The following is a 17,782-nucleotide window of genomic DNA, read 5'->3' as shown; positions in this document are numbered from 1 at the left end:
TATTTTAGATTTTATATGCATTCCACACATGAACAAGTTATTAAAACGTTTTAAATGCTTATGACTTCTGGGCAAACATCATCTGATGCAATTTAATATAATTTGACATGTTTGATCTGACTTTAGAAATCATTAAGTGTAAATCATGTTGATCAAATGTTACTTGATCAAATGTTACCTGACTGAAGATTGAAGGATATTTAACATGTGAGTGGGTGGAGAGGACAATCCAGTTGCAGATTGTTCCGGAAATGGATGGAATGGAGGATGCCAACATGGATGTCCCTGGAGTCAGGCCTCATGGAGAAGCTGAGGAAACGCCGACTGCAGCTGTCAGGCAGGCTGCAGAGCAGCTGGGAGCTGGTAGATTTGGACATTGAGAGTGAGAAAACCCCACTCCCTCCCCCGAGGAAATCAGAGGAAAGAACAGTGTGGATGGAGAGTGAAACAAGAGAGATTTTATTACAGCAGCAAATAGACATTGTACAACTTTGTGATAGTCATTGCTGAACAATGGAAATCTCAGGAAAATGTCCAATACATTTCAGAACATTTGTGTTGATGAGATATTTTTCTACTTTGAAAACTGTTGAAATCATTTAGAATGACTCCTGGTTGAAGCATAAATACAACAACCTCAAACAGAACATAGACAATTCATAATTTAGAGATAGAATTCTCATTAAATAAGAGAAAATAAACATTTCGTCAAAATTAAACATTAAAAATCCCCGCTGTATGAGCCTGAGGGTCTCTGTCACAAAGTGGGCAGGGGGGGGAGATAAAGACGTCCACTCTGCAAGAGTTGCCCCCCTAATGCCCCCTGCATCTTCCCCGTACCCGTGTCCTGCCCCCTCTAGTGGCAGAGACCTGTCCAGCAGCTGATAATTGCTCACTGGGGAGCTGCTGAGGAGAAGCTGCATCCAGACTCCGGACACTCCCCACATTAACACCCCAAAGACCGAGTGACAGAGTCACTTCCCCTGCCCTCCCACCCAGGGTGCTGACCCTCCTGTTGGTCTGAATGTCCCTCCCCTTCCCCCTCCAGTTCAGTTAGTGTCTCACTTCCCTCTGAAGCATTCCTGAGTCCCAGCAGCTGCCTGACCCTTGCTCCATCCTCATTCCGATCCTTCAGAAAGACCACTCCACCTCCTCCCCGGGTAATGAACTCTCCCGGATATTATCAAACATCACACTCTAAACAGACATGTGAAATAAATAGCATTCTGGGCTACATTCTCCGGGCCACCAGCCGCGTATTTCTCAGCTGTGCCCCGTTCGTTGGTGGCAGGATTCCATATGGATCCAGTCTGCCTCCGGCTCCCTCACCCTCTCTGCATTGGCCGCCCAGTGGTAGAATAGACGGTTTTGGTAGAGCTAGTCCTCCCACTTACCGCCGTCTTTGAAAAATAGACTTACGTCCACTAGGAACTATTTCGCCCCCACCCCCGCCCCCTGCCAGACGAAGCCCGTGATTAGTTTGTTGGCCCTGGTGAGGAATGATTTGGAGATGAAGAGGAACCCAGCAGCACATTTATTTTGACCCTCTGTACCCTTATGGACAGCAAAGGAGTGAGCGAGTTCCATCTTTGTATGACTCTTTTCACCTCCACCAGACTGGAGAGGTCCCATTTGTGGACCCTTGTCAAAGGCCTTCTCAAAATCTAAATAGATCACATCCACTGGTTCTCCTTTGTCTAACATCCTTGTTACCTCGTCAAAAAACCCTAACAGATTTGTCAGACATGACCTCTCCTTGACGAAGCCGTGCTGACTCAGTCCTATTTTATCATGCACTTCCAAGTACTCCGCAATCTCATATTTAATAATGGACTCTAAAATCTTACCAATACTAGCTAGATTGCACTCATATTTCATCTTCTTCCCCGATTGGTTTTTAGTTGTCCTCTGCTCGCGTTTAAGGCTTCCCAATCCTCTGGTTTCCCACTAATCTTCGCCACATTGTATGCTTTTTCTTTTACTTTTATGCTGTCTTTGTCTTCTCTTGTCAACCATGGTTGCCTTGTCCTCCCCTTGGCATGATTCCTCCTCCTCGGGATGAATTTCTGTTGTGCCTCCCGAATAACGCCCCAAAATCTCCTGCCACTGCTGTTCCACTGTCTTCCCTGCTAGGCTCCCCTTCCAATCAACTCTGGCCAGCTCCTCCCTCAGAGGCATGCCCGAACAGCTGTGTAGCGAAATAGGTGGGTTTCCAACTTGGGTCCATAACATTAGGGGGGTGGCTCAGCCAAGTAGGTTGCAGAGTCGACACCAAACCAATTTAATCGCCAGTTTAATAAGGTCACTGGAGCCCAAGCCAAGTGAAATAATGAACTGATTTATTTACAATATGGTTATGTATACTGCCCAGTAGATCCCCACCGGGTTCCTCTATTAGCTGGTGTTTTACAGTCCGACCTATTATACAATGATTAATAGGAATCGCCTGCCCCTTGTGCGAGAGCTCATACTCTGCAAGGAACGAGGAAAGTCAATCATTCCCACCCCGTAGGTCACGTGCAGGATATTACAGGTGGGCTTTCTTATGTGGAGTGTCTGGACAGGGTGGTGTGATGATCAGTGTATGATTTATATTTCTGTGGAGCTGCATCTGTGTGTCCAAGGTAAATCACAGGAGAGATTGTTGGAGTCAGATTGTAGAATATAACAGATGAAAGACAAAAAGTTTCCGAGTGTTATGCAAGCTCGAGGGGCCGAGTGGCCTACTCCTTGGTCATATGTTCGCACCTGGAGCTGTTCACACTCATAGTCTCTGTGACTTCCTTCCTCACCAAGACACTAACTTACTGAGGTTCTCTACACTTTTCATTACTTTTTTTAAATTACGGGGCAACTTCGCGTGGCCAATCCTATCCTGCACATCCTTGGGATGTGGGGGTGAGACCCATGCCGACGTGGGAGAATGTGCAAACTCCACACGGACAGTGGCCCAGGACCAGGATTGAACCAGGGTCCTCGCCGCTGGAAGGCAGCAGTGCTAACCACTGCGTCAGCCTGACGCCCAGCGCTTCTCATTACTGAGAAGCTGGTGACACTTCACCCTCACCTCATTGGGAAATGTGTTAAAGTTTGATTCACTAAAGTTAGGAGACATCTTCCTCTCCTCTGTCTCTCGCTGTCATCTTTTCTCTAAACAAGTGAATCAATGCTGATGGGAAGCAGTGAATGATGCTGACATTTGGTCTGAACTCAGCCAGTTCACATTGAATTGAACCTCAACAAGTGTCCATTCCAAGAGTCACAAGCTGCTGAATGAATTAATTAAACCTTTCTTGTGAAATCAGGAAAGATGAACACTGATAATTATTTAATGATTACAAACCACAATGATCAATATTGTCGTGAAACATTGAACAAATCCAGAATTGTTTTTCTCTCCACAAATACATATTAGTTATAAAATGTATTAAGTTGTATTATAGAACATTTGATTTCACTTGAGATAAAGTTCAAAATAGACTGGTTTCCATCAATATAAAATGTGGCTCTCTTGAGTTTCCTCACTACATTTACACAGTTCAGGTTAATCACTCGACCCAAACAAGTTGTTGAAGATAAGAAAGTGCGAGGGAAAAAGCATCCCTGAAGATTCCTCCAACTGTGCGGGGTGCCATATTGCTAAAATTGGATGGAAACGCTACTTGAGAAAGTCTCACTTGAAGAATCAGGGGCGTCATTCTCCGACCACCCGCTGGGTCGGAGAATGGCCGTTGGCTGCCGTGAATCCCGCCCCCTCCCCCGCCGAAGTCTCCGGTACCGGAGATTGGGCGGGGGCGGGAATCGGGCCGCGCCGGTTGGCGGGACCTCCCGCTGGATTCTCCGGCCCAGATGGGCCGAAGTCCCGCCCAGATATTGCCTGTCCCGCCCGTGTAAATCAAACCTGGTATTTACCGGCGGGACCAGGTGGCGTGGGCGGGCTCCGGGGACCTGGGGGGGGCGCGGGGCGATCTGACCCCGGGGGGTGCCCCCACGGTGGTCTGGCCCGCGATCGGGGCCCACCGATCCGCGGGCGGGCCTGTGCCGTGGGGGCACTCTTTCCCTTCCGCCTCCGCCACGGCCTCCACCATGGCGGAGGCGGAAGAGACTCTCCCCACTGCGCATGCGCGGGAAACTGACAGCGGCCGCTGCCGCTCCCGCACTTAATCACTCGACCCAAACAAGTTGTTGAAGATAAGAAAGTGCAAGGGAAAAAGCATCCCTGAAGATTCCTCCAACTGTGCGCCGCATTTCCGCGCCAGCTGGCGGGGCAACAAACGCCATTTCCGCCAGCTGGCGGGGCGGAAATCTCTCCGGCGTCGGCCTAGCCCCTCAATGTTAGGGCTAGGCCGCCAAAGATGCGGAGCATTCCGCACCTTTGGGCCGGCGCGATGCCCGTCTGATTGGTGCCGTTTTTGGCGCCAGTCGGCGGACATCGCACCGTTGGGGGAGAATTTCGCCCCAGGATCCCAACCTGCTAAATTCATTCAATAACATAAGAACATGAGAACTAGGAGCCGGAGTAGGCCATATGGTCCCTCGAGCCTGCTCCACCATTCAATAACATCATGGCTGCTCTTTTTGTGGACTCAGCTCCACTTACCCATCCATTCATTGTAACTTTTTATTCCTTTTCTGTTCAAAAATCAATCTATCTTTGCCTTAAAAACATTTAACAAGATAGCCCCAACTGCTTAACTGGGCAGGGAATTACACAGATTCCACTGATTCACGACCCTTTGGGTGAAGAAGTTCCTCCCTAACTCAGTTCTGTATCTTATTTTGAGGCTATGCCCCGAGTTCCAGTTTCACCTGCCAGTGGGAACAACCTCCCTGCTTCCATTTTATCTGTTCCTTCCTAATTTTATTTGTTTCCATAAGATTCCCCCTCATTCTTCAAAATTCCAATGATTATAATCCCAGTCTACTCAGTCTCTCCTCAGAAGCCAATCCGCTCAACTCCGGAATCAACCTAGTGAATCTCCTCTGCACCCACTCCAGTGCTAGTACATCCTTTATCAAGTAAGGAGACTAAACCTGCACACAGTACTCCAGGTGTAGCCTCACCAGCACCCTATACAGCAGCAACATAACCTCCCTGCTTTTAAATTCTATCCCTCTAGCAATCAAGGACAAAATTCCATTTGCCTTCCAAATTAACTGTTGCACCTGCAAACCAATTATTTGCGATTCACACACAAGGACACCTAGGTCCTTCTGCACAGCAGCATACTGCAATTTTGTTACATTTAAATAAAAGTCCAGTTTGCTGTTATTCCTATCAAAATGGATGACCTCACATTTACCAATATTGTACTCCATCTGCCAGATCCTTGCCCACCCACTTAAACTATCTATAGCCGTCTGCAGACTTTCAATGGCCTCTGCACACTTTACTCTACTACTTATCCCAGTGCCATCTGCGAACTTTGACACATTCACTTGGGCCCCAATGCCAAATCACAAATCGAGGCACACCACTAGCCACTGATCGCCAACCAGAAAAACATCCATTTATCCCCACTCTTTGTTTTCTGTCAGTTAATCCTCTATCTATGCTAATGCATTACCTGGAACACCATGCACCCTTATCTTCTACAACAGCCTTTTGTGCGACACCTTGATGAATGCCTTCTGGAAATCCAATACACCACATCCACCGGTTCCCCACTGTCCACCATGCTCATAATATCATCAAAGAATTACAATAAATTAGTTAAACATGACCTGCCTTTCATGAAGCCATGCTGCGTCTGCCCAATGAGGCAATTTCAATCCAGATGTCTCGCCAACATTCCATCAGGGCCAGGAGACTTGTCTATCTTTCGCCCGATGGAAACTTTGAGAGATCTGGCTGATGATGTGTACGGGTGAGGGCGTATGGATTTTGGAAACAACTGCAGCACCTGTTAGTTACAGGCTGCAGTCTGCCCAACTCCCTTTAATTGTAGTTCAGGGTCAAGTTTGATCGGATGAGATGGGCTTCAGCAAATAAAATTGAATTGGCTAGAAATGTTCAAAATGAATGAAGGGGATCTACATGATGTCCTCCGGAGATATCAGGAGGTATTTCGAGAAGAACGAGGCAAAATACATCGCTTGAAAGCCAAAATTCATGTACGTCCAGAGTTTACACCAAATTTTACAGAGAAAAACCCTTGTCCTATTCCCTGTGTCAGAAGGTGGAAACTGAATTTAGACGGTTAGAAAATTTGTATGTGCAGTTCACCGAGTGGGAAGCTCCCATTGTGTCCATACTGAATCCAGGTAAGACTGTGCAAATATGTGGGAATATAAAGTAACGGTCAGTCAAGTGGACAGGTATCGGATATCTAACATAGAGTAGCTGTACACCAAGCCAGCCGGAGGGGTACCTTACTCTGAGTTAGACATGAGTCATACACACCAGCAGCTGGAGCTGGATGAGGCATCCAGAGAGTTTGTCACTGACAACACACATAAGGGCCGATACCAGTCCACCAGACTGTCATTTGGAGTGAGATTAAAGAGAGAGAAGTGCACCTTTAAGGCAAAAGAAGTGACGTATTGAGGGTTTAGAGAAAATGCACAAGTGTTGTACCCGATGGAAGGTAACGTTTGGGTCATTAAACAAGCACCAGCCCCAAAGAATGTGTCAGAGTTAAAATCATTTCTTGGAATGGAAAATATTACGGAAGGTTTATTCCAAATTTGTCCACAAAGTGGCACCGCCACATGATTATTAAAAAAACACCAGAGATGGTTCTGGAAGACACGGCAAACCAAGCCTTCAGACAAGTGAAGCAAGTCCTTCTGTTGTTCTGCATTTTAATCCATTTTGACCCATAGAAATCATTCTCACTTGTGACACATCTCCTTATTGAATTGGAGCTGTCTTGTCACATAAAAGGGAGGACGAGTTAGAAAGAGCCTTTGGTCTATGCTTCAAGAACCCTAACTGATGCAGAAATGGCACAATTACAGATTGAGAAAGAGGGGTTTGCCGTAATCTTGGGGATAAAGAAATTCCACCAATATGTTTACGGACAGCATTTCACCGTAAATACTGATCATAAACCCCTGTTCGGTTTATTTCGAAAAGATAAAGCCATCCCTCCAATAGCGTTGGGCTTTATTGACAGTCACTTATAAATATACTGTCCAGCACAGTCCAGGGACACAAATATCAAACGCAGACGCTTTGAGCTGTCTCCCACTGGCGGGAAGTACGCCCCCCCCCGCCCACAAGAAATTGTCCTTGCCTGGAATTTCCTCGACACTACCCGTGGCGTCACAACAGGTCAAATATTGTCCTCAGAAGGATCCAGTATTGTCCAGGGACGGTTCTTAATGGCTGGTGTTACCAGGGAATGTCCGAACAAATAAAACTATTTCAAAGAAGGAAGAACAAACTGCGTCCTTCTGTGAGGAACGAGAATGGTCATCCCCACAGCTAGCAGGAAACATTACTGGGGAAATTACACATTGCCCACCCAGGAATGTTCAATGTTGGTTCGCAGTTATGTGTGGTGGCCCGTGTTAGACACAGACATAGAAAGTATGGATAAACAAGCTAAGACTTCATGCAGAGGCAATCGCGACATCTGACCAGAGGCGGAAGAAAACAGCGTGTGAGACCCACCTTCGCAACGATGGACCTGAGAGACTCAGAGAATCGGACCTACGGCTAAACCAAAGTCATCTTTAAGGGTAGTATAAGGAATCTTGGGAAACTTTAGTAAATGTTATTGAGTTAATTTCAGGGTAAATACTGTTTTTAAATAAAGTTAGTTTGATTTTTGAAAAAAGCATGATTAAACACTGCTACAGTGCCTGGTAGAACAGAAATTACCACCAACAGCCCCGACACACCCTTGGCAGTGACCAGGTAGGCCGTGAGTGTGATTCCAAGCTGATTTTTCAGGTCCATTCATGGGCACCATGTTCCTACTTATATGGATGCACATTCAAAATGTCTAGACATCTATGAATTGAAGTCCACATCTTTAGCAACAGTGGAAAAGTTAAGGCAAACCTTCACCAACCATGGTTTGCCGGAGGAATTGGTTTTGGACAATGGGGCAGCATTTATCAGCGAGGGGTTCCAGCATTTCATGTTGTCAAATGGCATTAATCATTTGTGTACCGCCCGTAACCTCCCTCCTTGAGTGGATTGGTGGAGAGGGCTATACAAACCTTTAAAACAGCCATGACAAAGCAACCACCGGAATCCCTGCAGACCAAGTTAGCATGTTTTCTTATTACCGATAGAACGACGCCCCACACAACCATAGATCATAGAACATACTGTGCAGAAGGAGGCCATTCGGCCTATCAAGTCTGCACCGACCTACTTAAGCCCTCACTTCCACCCTATCCCCGTAACGCAATAACCTCTCCTAACCTTTTTGTTTTGGTCACGAAGGGCAATTTATCATGGCCAATCCACCTAACCTGCACGTCTTTGGACCACCGGAGTAATTCCGGTCCAGTTGCTGAATCGGACCAGGTTGGACCTGGTGCTTCCAAATGTGGTCAGGGAGAGTGGAGACAAAGCAGAGAAACACCATGATTTGACAAAGCCCAAGAGAACATTCGAGCTGGATGATCTAGTATACGGTAAACATTTTGGGATGGGTCACAGTTGGGTTCCAGGTGTTGTCGTGGCCAGGAAGGGCCCGGTATTTTATGAAGCCAAAGTTTAAGGTAAAAGACTGAAGAAACATCTGGATTACTTGAGCAGAAGGGAGTCACCGAGAGAACCGGCAGGGCAGTCCACTCTGAGTACACCCCCCAGTGATGTTGTTGTGTTGAAAGTAGTATGGAAACAAGTCAGCCTGAGGAAGGGTTGAGGAGTGTTCCTGTGGGAATTGGAGACGTGATCGGCACTGATGCACTTTTACAAGATGGAAGTCCCATTTCTGGGAGTGAAACTGAATCTGCCTCGGCTGTTGAGGCATCTCCTGTTGAGCTGTGTGATTCCAAATGGGAGAGGAAATCCCCTGACAGACTGACTTTATAATGGGCTGTGCTAAAGAATTCCTATGTGATGTTTAATGTAAATAGTTTAACTTTTGATGGTTTGTGTGAATAAGGGACTTAAAGGGGAGGAATGTAGTCGCAGGGTTTCAGAGGGTCTGTGACCCATTCGGCCAATCAGGACACAGTGTATGAATTATGGGGTTGAGGACGGGCTCTCCCGGACAGTTCTTCGCAGTATCTGTGACTTGAAGTAGATCTCTTCTATTTCTTCTCAGAATGTTTCCATCTGAAGTTCTTATCAGATAAGATCGTGGAGAAAATTGCCTAATTATTCGAGCAATGTCAGACCAACCTCCTTCAGGAAGTCTTAATCTAACAGTATAATTCTCAGATAGAGTCGACAATTCTTTTGAATGTAGATCAAAATATCTTTTATGACTCATTTTCTGTTGTTGAATTTTCTTCACAATGTAATGTTGTTCAGTACAGGAAAATGTAACAGAGGTAAAATTGCCCTCAACATTCTGTTGTATAACATTTGAGATAATCCTGTTGATAGAGGTGATGTTCTGTAATTGAGTAAAGCTAGATAAAAATCAGATTGTGAATCCTTTGATTTGCTAAGTAGCTGTTCCATAATATGAACGCCTTTCTCTGCTTTTCCATTGGACTGTGGAAAATGAGGGCTTGAAGTAACATGTTGAAAATTGTACTTCAATGAGAAATCTTGCCATTCATGACTTGAGAAACAAGGACCATTGTCAAACGTGATGATAAGAGGAATACCATGCCTGGCAAATATTTCCTTGCATGCCTTTATGACAGTATTGGATGTGAAGTCGTTCAATTTCACTAGTTTAGGAAAATTGGGAAAATAGTCAATAACTACGAGATAGTCCTTACCAAATAAATGAAAGAGATCAGCACCAACCTTGATCCATGGCGATGTTACTAGATCATGTGGTTGCAGTGGTTCTTTGCATTGATGATTTTGATGTGACTGACACGTTGAACATGATGATATCATGTCCGAGATATCATTGTTGCTATCTGGCTAATAGATCGATTGTCTGGCACGACGTTTGCATTTTTCAATGCCTAAATGACCCTCATGAAGTCTCAAAGGCATTTCAGACCTCATGCTTTGTGGAATCACAATGCGATCTTGTCTCAGCAGTATACCATCTCCAATAGTCAGTTCTGACTGGATGGATTGATATTGCGGACGATTACCTTTAGGCCATCCTTGTTGAAGATGATGTATGACTTTCATCAAAGTAGCATCTTTCAGTGTTTCAATGCAAATTTGTTGAAATTTGATATCAGAGACAGGAAGTAACTCTGAAGAATTTCAATTGAGAATCAACATCATTTATCGATTCTTCTTGTAAAACTTCAGTGTTGACTGACCTAGATAAAGTATCAGCAATTACTAATTCTTTACCTGGTGTGTCTTTTAGTGTGAAATCATATCTTCTTCATTTCATCATCAGACGTTGAATGATATGACTCCCAGACTTCAAGTATTGTTCAATAATGTGTACTAGTGGGCGATGGTCAGTTTCTACTGTGAATTTGAGTAGACCAGAGACATAGTTGTGGAATTTGGAAATCCCCGTAACTAGCCCGAGACACTCCTTTTCAATTTGAGCATACCTACACTCAGTCTCAGTCATGGATCTTGATGCATAGGCAATAGGAGTGCAATTATTGAAATGGTCTTATTGAAGTAAAACAGCACCTAAGCCATTTTTACTTGCACCGGTTCAGATTTTAGTTGGTCTTGTAGGATCAAAAAATGATAAGCACAGAGCTTGTATCAATTGTTGTTTTAAATCTGTCCATTCTTCAGTATGTTTTTCAGTCCAGGTGAATTCTGTGTTCTTTCTAATCAATTGACGTAGAGCAGTTGTTCTCGCGGATAGATTTGAAATGAACTTTCCAAGAAAGTTGACAAATCCAAGAAAGCGTAAGACTGCCTTCTTGTCATTAGGAATTTGCATTGCCTTAATAGCTTGCACTTTATCCTGATCTGGTTTAAATCCTTCAGCTGTGATATTGTCAACTAAGAATTTTAAAGAGGAGGCGGCAAACATGCATTTGGCTTTGTTTAACCTAACACCATATTCATGAATCCTTTTGAATACTTCCAGAAGACGTTTGATATGCTCTTCAGGTGTTGTTGACCAGACGATGATGTTGTCAACATAAATCTGAACACCTTCTATGTTCACGGTCATTTGTTCCATCGTTCTATGAAAAATTTCGGAAGCGGATATAATTGCAAAAGGCATCCTATTAAAATAGTACCTTCCGAAAGATGTATTAAAAATACAGAGAAGTTTACTGGAGTCTTCTAGTTGTATTTGCCATAACCCTTGAGATGCATCAAGCTTGGTAAATAGCATTGGCAATCTCTGCTGTGATATCATCTTTCATCGGTATTGGATAATGTTCTCTCTTGATTCTTTGATTGAGATACTTTGGATCCATACAGCTTCTTATTTCACCTGTAGGTTTTTTTATGCAGACTCGGGAGCTAACCCAGTCAGTAGGTTGAGTAATCTTCGATATGATACCTTGAACTTGCAGTCTTGACAGTTCAGCCATTAGTCTGTCTTTAAGAGGAGTGTCTTTAAGACATCTAGGTGGATGGATTACCGATTTGGCATCCTTCTTCAGTTGAATTTTGTACTGAAAAGGTAACGTACCCATACCTTGAAATACATCAGGGTATTCCTGTAAGAGTTGTTGAATGTCATCTGTGAGTGAAGTTGATTGACAGGTATTCAGAAAAATTCTTTGTATGAGCTGCAAATCTTTGCAGGTTTGAGCTCCAAGTAAAGATGAATAAGTATCATTCACTATTTCAAACCTTACTTGTTTTTGAATGTCCCTGTTTGTAACACTCGGGTCTCGGGTAACATGAACCATGAGAGAAAATGGGATTGCCATTATAATCATGTAATGAGCATTCTGAAGGTATCATTTCATAATGACTTTTTATCTTGGACAGGTCCTTGGAATTCAAGAGATTCGCCGAGGCGCTGGTATCCAGTTTGAAAGTAATTGAAATTGTGATAATGTACACAGTAGTCATCCATTCATTGCTAACGATATTGACTCTTTGATCTTTCGTTGCTTAAAGATCCTGTTCGTATTCTTGATGAGCTGGCTTTGTTGCTTTAAGAAGATTCTTGCTTGCTTGCAGATCATTCTTGATTGATGATTCAACTACACCAATGAAGAAAATATTTTCTAATGAGAAAATATCATCAACTTCCGTGAAATCTTCTTGTGCATTGATTTCTTCTTGTTTGTCCACAACTCTCACTTTGTAGTATTTTTTGTGTACAGGAGGAATGTAACTTGCGGATGACTAACACTGAGAAGCATAGTGGTTTAACTTCTCACACTTTAAACAGCGTTTACCAAAGCAGGACAGTTTCCCACAGCCACACCTGTGACTCGTAATCACGTTGTCGTCTTGACGTATTTGTGACGTACGTGCATGCGCAGACTTCGCTGTCTGTGCGTAACGCGCATGTGCAGAGCCCGAAAATGCTTGTGAAAGATAGCTTCAGTTCCTCACAGTCTTCTGCTTTGTCCTGCGACACCATTTTGATTTTCTCTGCTTCGTGGTAGAGATTTATGCTTTTTTCCTTGAGATAAAATGCTAAATACTGACTTTTGGTCTGTTCCATGGATATGCATTTGTCAATCGCGATTTGTAAAGTTAAATAATTTTGACGAATTAGTGCTTCTCTGACAGAATCATCAAGTATGCCATACACAATTTGATCTCTTACAGGCGAATCATGTAAATCTGCATAGTTACATGTTTTAGCGAAGAGTTTGAGATTTGTGATGATATTATTCACCGGTTCACCAACTTCTTGAAATCTTCTGTGAAAGTTTAATCGTTCTAAAATCTCATTGGTCTGCATTTTGCAATGTTCATCGAACTTTGCCATAACTTGATCAAATTTTGTTTTATCTTCACCAGCATTAAAATTAAAGAAATTAAAGATTTCAATTGCTTGCTGTCCTGCCAGGGACAGAAGTAAAGTAATTCTTCGAGCTTCTGGTGCAGCACTTAAGTCACTAGCTTCTAAATAGAGTTGAAACTGTTGTTTGAACAATTTCAAATTCAAATTTAAATTACCAGTGGTCTTAAGATGTCTTGGTGCTTGAATTTGGTCAATTGCGAGGTTGTTTTTATCTAAGTTTTCGATGTTGCGATGACTTCTATAGTCGAATAGTGGATTCCGATTTTTTATTTTTATTTTATTTTTTTCTTTCTGTTGATTCTAAATCTTCACTAGTCTTTCTTAAAAGCTTTAATTACTCTGGTACCAATGTTAAATTACTTTACGTAATATATATATTACTCTTTGAACCAGCCGAGTTGATGAAATGACCAATAGTCTTCTTGTAAAAGATGAACTATTTATTGAGTAATATAAATAATAATTGTGAGTCCCCTGTACTCAATACTCAACTAGTAAAAGAAATAAAAACAATGAAGGTAACTAACTAACTATACAATGTAATAATGAAATAACATAACTTCTCTCTCTCTAGCTATTCTATGTCTTGTCTGTTCACTATCCTAAAGCTCACTCCCTGAGAAAGAGCGGGAAAGTCATTCTTACACCATCTGACAGTGAGGCATCTAGTGTTGAAATTACTGTACTACATTTACATACATTGATCATGTATATTGATATACAGAGATCACTACAGTCACTACACCTTCCAAGATATTACAGAGCCCTTCTTCAGTTTGGCCGTAGGTTTGATGGGGCTAGTTAAGTGCCCTCCTTTAAGTGATCCTATATAATGGTTTCTTGAGAATCCTCCTCGTTGTAGTTGGGTCTTCCATGGGGACACAGTGTTTTTGTCTCTCTTGAGGCAGTGCTCCCCGGTCCCTAGTATCCTCCTTGTGCTGGTCTGTATCTGATGTCCTTGGGCTAACTCAGGCATTCCATGCTGTTATGGGCCCTGTTTCTGTCTTTTGGGTTTCCTTTATCATATCGGTGGGGGGGAGGGGGAGGGGGCGGAGGGGAGGGGGGGGATAGCCACACTCAGCTCCCTCCCAAGACATCCAATTAATGGGTGCTTGATGATTCTCCTTCTCTTCAGTAGTGGTGTCTCCTCAGTTGAGGCAGATGTGATTTCTCTGGTGTCGGTGGGGTTGGTGCGCAGCCCTGGATGTGGTTAGTGAAGGGTGGGGCTGGCTAGGTGGTAGGTCTTGACGTGTGCTGGGCGTGCTGGGGGTACTGGCTCCTTTGTTTAAGTTTGTGCCAGATTAGGCCCGGTGCTGTGGCTGGTATCCTGTTGTCCCCTGATGTTTTTTTAAGACATCCCTTCTCGAAGGCACTCATTGGGGATACCCTGAGAGGCAGAGTTTTAATGTGTTTTGAGTGTCTGGTTCACTGACACCGTAGTGCTCGAGGGTGTGGGGTTGAGCCGGGTCCAGCTTGGTGCTCGATATCCTGTTGCCCTCTTTGCCCCCCCCCCCCCCTTATGGCTGGGACGTTGCCTAGTCTGAACAAGCAGCCTTGTCTCTTCTTCATTTGGTGTTGGGTTTGTGCCAGAGGAATACGGACCCGTGTTTGTATGGAGACCCTCCGCCCTTGGTAGTTTTCCTGTTTTCTACTTTCCTGTTGGGATGAAGTTGTTGGGAGGAGCTGACCATACTGTCTATAATCTGAATCTATAGCTCCCGGTCCTCTCTGTACAAATATGTGGACTGATGATCGTTCTAAACTCTGCCTGAGATTGGGATTATGTTGCATCTTGTGGTTTATGTAAAAAATCCTCCTGGAACTGGAGTTCTCACAAATTTACTTTGTTACTTTCGTTATGACGGGGTAAAGAATCCTTGATTTGCTCCTGCAGGGGTACAGCCGGGTCTGGTATCCGAGGGGAGGGGGTTACAGTGTGTCATTGGTGCCTCTGATGTTGCTGGTGTTGAGGGAGGTATGTACCGGGCCCATCCGAACATGGCGTGATGAACCTATCCCGAATTCTCGTGCCGGTTGTGGACAATCGCTGTATGGGAAGGGGTGAAACTTTTACCATGTTTTCATGGCCTCATCCTTGTCTCCCTTGTTCTCTGGTGGTGCGTATAGAGGCACCAAGTTTAGTCCAATAATTATATTGAGTCAGCCTTGTTGCTGTTCCCCTCCCTCTCCATGTACGTCGAGACATATTTGCTGAGCTGTAGCTTTCCTGTAGTTTTGTGGGTTATTTGTTAAAATGAAAAACTTCAATAAAAATACTTGTTAAAGAAATTATAAACCCTCCATATCTTTGCCCCTTCCTGTTTTTGTAATCTCCTCCAGCTCCACAAACTCTGTGTGACCTCTGCGATCCTCTAATTCTGATATCTCGGTATCTGGGATTATAATTGGCCCACACTGGGGACTGTGTCTTCAGCAGCCTCGGTCCTTCACTCTGCAACTCCCTCCCTCCACCTCACTGCAGCCTCTCTGGAAAACACTCCTGAATAACTACTGTGAGATAGTTTTTGGCCATTGGCCTGTGTGTGTCTCTCAGGGTCAATCTTTGTTTTATAAATACTGCCCGAGGGGAGGTTTCAGTTTGTGAAAGGTGCTGTACAGAGATTAATTGTTTTTCAGGCTGAATCCCAACCTGTCTGAGTTTGATCTTCCTGGTAACTAGTGACAGCCCGACTGTTTATCTCTTTAATTGGCTGTTTTTCTGAGATTAACCAATCAGCCATCCTCTGGTTCAGCATTCAGGAAATGATCAAAGTTTAAATCAGACAGTAAAATGGAGTCTGGATAAACCTTTTGTTATTTTTCTTGTTTTCGCCAGTCTATAAAGTTGTTTCCTCCTTCGAGAGTTTTATTCCCGGTCATTGAACAGGAACAGTGGAATTCCAGAATGTTCCTGATCCTTTTCTCCATCTCCCTGTGTTTTTCCTGGGTCTCTCCCGGTAAGTACAGAATTCACTCTTCCATTCTCACTCTCACTCTCTCTCTCTCTGGGGTTAATGTGAATCTTTTGGGGAGAGTTTGAAATGGGTGATATTTGATCAGACGCCTGTTATCCAGCCAGCCTGATATCTGACACCATTGAAGTCCGCACAGTGTGTCAGACTCTGATGGGATTTGTGTTTGGGACAGGTAGAAACACGAAGGGCTGGTTCCCGGAATGAAGTGGGTTGTTGTAATAATCCACAGGAGGCAGGGGTTCCGTCACCACACCAGTATTTATTTGCAATAACTATATACAAGAGCAGCTCCAAACAGTGCTGCTAGCATTCCAGTCAACCTAAGACTGCCTCACAAAGCCTACATAGGTGCTTATATGGGCCCCCTCAATGAGCTATCATTGAGGGTGCTCATACTCCAATTGGCCAACCAATAATGCCAATTGGAGGTCATTACCCCCCCCCCCCCCCCCCAAAGGTCCGAGGAATTCCTGCCAGCTGGCATTCCTCGGAGCTTCTTCCTGCTCTTCCTGTCCGGGCCTGTCACCTCTGTGTCGTCCGCCGGGTCGTTCTCCAGCATGGGTGGGGTGTACCAAAAAGGTGCCCGTCTTTTCCTTGACAACCTCCTTGGAAGTTGTACTTCCTCCTCGGGGAGAGGTGTCGCGGCGGCCTCGTCGAATGTGTCCATCTCCGACTCTGACAACTGGATGACGGGGTCTGGAGAAATTGCTCGGGGCTGGGGTGTGGGTATCTTTCCAGTCTGAGCTATCCCAGCTTGAGGCGGTCCTGCTTCGACTGCCTCCAGGTGTGGTTCCGCTGCCCTTATTGGGTCTAGGTGTTTCTTCAGCACCTTACCTCCTATCAAAACTTTATATGATATGGGCCCTGTTTGGGACTCTACCGCGCCTTTGACCCACGTTGGTCCATTCCCATAATTCTTGACCCAAACCGGTGCTCCCACCTGGAAATGTCTCTGCTGCCGACTATTATCATGCCCCCTGCGTTGGACCTCCTGTTGTTTCTCCACTTTCCCCGTTAAATTTGGGAAAAGGAGACTCGGCCTCGTTCGCAGCCGCCTTCCCGTTAAGAGTTCAACTGGCGGTATGCCCGTTGTGGAATGCGGTGTGGTCCTGTAATCAAACAGCCAGCGGGAGAGCTTTGTGTCCATTGACGCTGCCGGCCGCTTCTCGAGTCCCGCTTTTAGTGTCTGGACCGCTCTCTCTGCCAGGCCATTGGACGCTGGATGGTAAGGGGCCGTTTTGATGTGGCGGACTCGGTTTCCCTTTAGGAATTTTCCAAATTCCCCACTTGTGAATGCCGTTCCGTTGTCCGACACCAATACCTCCGGAAGTCCATGTGTTGCAAAAGAGGCCCTGAGCTTTTCAATTGTCGATGCTGTGCTTGTCGCTTTTACCCGGTGGACATCCAACCATTTGGAGTGGGCGTCCACTATCACCAAAAACATTGAGCCCATGAAAGGGCCGGCGTGGTCAATATGCAGGCGGGTCCACGGTCTGCCTGGCCATTCCCACAGGTGCAGTGGCGCAGCTGGTGGCACTCTTTGCCCCTGTTGGCACTCCTGGCACCGACGTACCAAGGCTGCTATGTCTGTGTCCAATCCCGGCCACCAAACGTAGCTTCGAGCTAGCATCTTAATTTTAGACACCCCTGGGTGTCCGTGATGTAACTCGGTTAAGATTACCCGACGGTCCTGAGCTGGGACTATTACCCAGGCTCCCCATAATAGGATACCGTCTTCTACGGTTATTTGGTCCCTTCTGCTCCAGTATGGGTGTATCTGGGGCTCCACTGGTCTCTCCAGTTCCCCTGTTAGCAGTAAATGCTTCATCTTGGCTAAAA

General features: G+C 44.9%; 1 protein-coding gene across 1 annotated transcript in view; it reads left to right on the top strand.

Moving 5' to 3' along the window:
• Positions 1 to 17,782, top strand: part of LOC140389075 (uncharacterized) — an 80,640-nt gene that overhangs the window by 23,243 nt on the left and 39,615 nt on the right. The window lies entirely within an intron of this gene.

This window comes from Scyliorhinus torazame, chromosome 14, assembly GCF_047496885.1.
Source record: "Scyliorhinus torazame isolate Kashiwa2021f chromosome 14, sScyTor2.1, whole genome shotgun sequence".
Lineage (NCBI taxonomy): Eukaryota > Metazoa > Chordata > Chondrichthyes > Carcharhiniformes > Scyliorhinidae > Scyliorhinus > Scyliorhinus torazame.
Note: the sequence above shows the minus strand (reverse complement) of the source record. Positions and strands in the feature narration are given on the sequence as shown.